Below are 3,943 nucleotides of genomic sequence, written 5' to 3'. Positions count from 1 at the left end.
TTAAGTAATTTGAATTAAGGGCTGTGTAGCCACTTAATTTGAACTAGTTGGAGGCTAGCCCTTCCCAGGTTCCCCCGGTGGCCACTCTGGACCAGCCCAGGAAAACTCTTCTGCCCCCCTCCCAGCCCCAGAGCCCTTAAAGGGGCAGATTCTGGCCACAGTGCCTGTGCCAGTTGCAAGCCTGCCAGTATCCAGCCAGCAGACCCTGTACCTGGCACACCATGAGCCAGGCACCCGCTGCCACCCAGCCCTCCACCACTCCCCAGGACCAAGCTGGAAGCCCCCAGGAGCCTGCCAGGGGCCAAAAAAGATGGGCGCCCACAGAGATCGTGGACCTCATTGAGGTTTGGAGGGAGGCCTCCAATGCCCATGATCTCCGCACTAGGACAGGAATGCGGCCATCTACAGCTGCATGGCTGCCAGCCTGGCCACCAGAGGCCACATGTGCAGCCAGGAGCAGGTGCACTGCAAAATTAAAGATCTGCGGCATGCCTACATCAGGGGCTCCCAACCAGGGGCTGATCCAGACACCTGCCCTCATTATGAGGCCCTGGACCGCATCCTGGGGGCTCACACAGTCCATGCCCCCCAGGTGGTGATCGACCCTGGGGCAGAGGGACCCGTCCCTGACACGGAGGAGAAGGAGGAGGATGCCAAGAGCCAGGAGCCTGCAGGGAGCCTGCCCAGCACCCAGGACCCCCGAGTCATCCCACAGAGCCCATCAGCTGTGTCGTCTGATGCCGGGGATGGCTCCACATGAGTGCCATCATGGTCCCCTCATGTGGGGCGGGGGGGAGGGAGGGAGAGGGAGTGCAGGGACCATGCGCCTGGGCCTTGCCCACCATGGAGCAGCAGCTGGGTGTCATACAGGGGCCCTGGCTTGTTCCCCACACACCGACCTTGCTTTGCAGAGGAGGGCTGAGTTTCATCCACTGTGTCCCCAGGGAGAACTGACCACTGCTCTTGTTTCATGACAGCTGCAGCACCTGTGAGTGCAGGGTGCACCACCCTGTCTAGAACAGCCACCCGCACCCGGACCAGCAGGCACACCTGGAACCAGGAGGAGTACCATCAGCAGCACCCATGGCTACTGGAGCACCAGCTCCGCATCCAGGAGCACTGGGTCCGGGAGGACCTGCGGCAGTGGAGCTTGGAGGTGCTGGAGGAGCAGGGCTGTGCCCTCAGAGGCCACCTCCAGACCTTGGTGGACAGGTTCCTGCCTCCTCCTGCTCCGGCCCCTGCGGCCGTCCCAGCTCTCGCTCCTCCTTCCACCCCTGCTCCCTCTCCCGCTTCCTCCACCCCCTCCCCCAACCCACCCTCTACATCCACTTCCCCCTGACACCTCTGCACCCACAGTGCTGTGAGACGGGAGAGCCAGAAGGACCCCCAACCCTAAGCTTTCCCTTCCCTTCCCTTCCCCCCCTTGCCTCCCCCTTCCATCTCCCTCCTCCCAGGTTTCCCCCTCCCCTCTCTCACCCTCATTTCCCCCTCCCCCCACCTCAGTTCTGTGCAATAAACAGAGATTTATGTGGGCAAAAAGGTGTTTTTATTTTACATTAGGAAGGAGGGTTAGGGAGGGGAAAGGGGAAGGAGGTGAGGGTGGAAGAAGGCCCCAGTGAGGCATTCCAGGGATAGTTCAGTCCTCCTCCACCTGGAAGCTCTCCCGCAGTGCTTCTCGGATCTGGACAGCCCCCCGCTGGGCTTCCCGGACGGCGTCGGTGCGGGGCTGTGCATACAGGCCAGCCAAGTGTTCTGCCTCAGCCATCCAGGCTGGCAGGAAAGCCTTCCCCTTCCTCTCACGTAAATTGTGCAGCACACAACATGCTGCCACCACGGGAGGGATATTGTGCTCGGCGAGGTTGAGGCGGATGAGGAGGCATCTAAATCTGGCTTTCAGGCATCCAAAGGCCCCCTCCACCACAATGCAGGCCCTGGTGAGCCTGGCATTGAAGGCCTGCCAGGAGGGTTTGAGGTGCCCTGTGTATGGCTTCATCAGCCAGGGCTGTAGGCGGTAGGCTGCAACCCCTACCAAGCAGACGGGCATGTCCACGTCCCTGACCCTGATGTGGCGGTTGGGGAAGAAGGTCCTGGCGTGCAGCCTCTGGCACACAGATGAGTTGTGGAACACCCTGGTGTTGTGTACCTTGCCAGACCAGCGCACATTGATGTCCATGATCTGGCCCCGGTGGTCAGACACGGCCTGCAGGAGCACCGAGAAGTAGCTCTTCCAGTTTATATACAGGAGGCCTGGTGTTCCAGGGCACGGATAGGGATGTGCGTCCCATTGATTGCCCCCCCTCCGCAGTTGGGGAAGCCCAAGGCACTGAACCCCTGGATGACCAGGTCCAGGTCGATGAGGCAGATGACCATGCGGAGCAGCACCCGGTTGATGGCCTTGACCACCTGCAGAGAGACACACGAAACCGAGAATCACTAGGGTGCCCAGGTGGCTGGGGTGTTCGTTCCCTGTCACTGCACCACACCCCAATCCCAGAAGCAACCCCCGCTGTGATCCTGGCTGCCGAGAGTGGTGTATAGTACAGTCGGGACAGACCAAACCCTCCAGTGCAGGGGACTTTTGCCTCCTCCCCCCCATTTTCCCTCGGGCAGCCCATCTCCTCCTTGCAGCCCTCCTCCCCCTGCCGCTCCAGTGGCCAGTGAGTGCCATACCTCTATGAGCACTGCTCTGATGGTGGATTTCCCCACGCCGAACTGGTTCCCGATGGATTGGTAGCTGTCCGGCGGGGAGAGCTTCCATAGGGCGATAGCCACCCACTTGTGGAGGGGAATGACGGGCCTCATGCGAGTGTCCCATCGCTGCAGAGCAGGGGCGAGCCACTCGCAGAGCTCCAGGAAGGTGTCCCTCTTCATCCTGAAGTTCTGGGTCCACTGTTGGTCTCCCCAGCGCTCCAGAACGATGTGGTCCCACCAGTCCCTGCTGGTGTCCAGACGCCAAATGCGGCGGGGCATGCTGGCATCTGGGCGCTGCTGTGGCTCCTCTATGGCCCCCAGGGAGTCCAGGGAAAGGGGCAGGAGACTGACGTGCACTAGCTGATGCCAGGCAGCCTCCAGCCATTGGTGCCAGGCTTGCAGTAACAAATCCAAAAACTACATTAGAATGCCCAGGTGCAGCTCTGGCTCCATGGTGCCGAGTGCTTCAGTGTTCCCAATGAGAACGACCAAAACAGACAGGCAGAGAGGAAGACGCTTTGCTGTCCCTCGGCGAGGTTGGCAAGCAAGCGAAAAAGCTGAGAACCAGCGGTCCAGGGGGGTCCCTTTAAGCACGAGCCTCAGTTGGCCTCAGACAGCAGCCACACAAAGCAACTACTGACCTGATGCCCTGCTGGAACTGGTTTCAGCTGCCTTTAAATGTAACCCAGCGTCCAATCAGTGTGGACGCACTAATTCGAATTAGCATTTTGCTAATTCAAATTAGTTTTTGTGTATAGATGCGCTAATTCGATGTATCTTAATTTTAATTAACTAATTTGAATTAAGTTAGTTTGAATTAACGGTGTAGTGTAGACATACCTCCGTGTATAAGGTGCCACAGGCCTCCTTGTCGTTTTTGAAAGGAAAAGTTATTTTGAATCAAAAAGTTTTGACTATTTGAAAAAAATCCAGCTCAAACAATTTGACCAATTCAAGGTGAGTTCACACAATGTTTCAGTGACCCAAATGCACATTTTTCAGCCCAAACCCCCTTCTTTCAAAAATCAGTTTTGTAAACACATTCTAGAGTGTGCTCCTCTTCAAACAGGGCTGTTAGCTCTAGATCCTTTTTATCTAGAAATTGCTTTTATCTCCCTAGAAATTGTGTCCCTGCAAAAGTGACCTGGTTAGAGCACAGGGGCCTTTGGCCTCTAGGACAGGGATGTTCTGTGTCTGAAAGCTTTCCCAGAAATGCAACAACCCGGTGCTAGTGGAGGCGGGTATGGGTGTC

The sequence above is a fragment of the Pelodiscus sinensis genome, unplaced genomic scaffold, assembly GCF_049634645.1.
Source record: "Pelodiscus sinensis isolate JC-2024 unplaced genomic scaffold, ASM4963464v1 ctg40, whole genome shotgun sequence".
Taxonomy (NCBI): Eukaryota; Metazoa; Chordata; order Testudines; family Trionychidae; genus Pelodiscus; species Pelodiscus sinensis.
The sequence above is the reverse complement of the archived record's forward strand: the minus strand, read 5'-3'. Positions refer to the sequence as shown.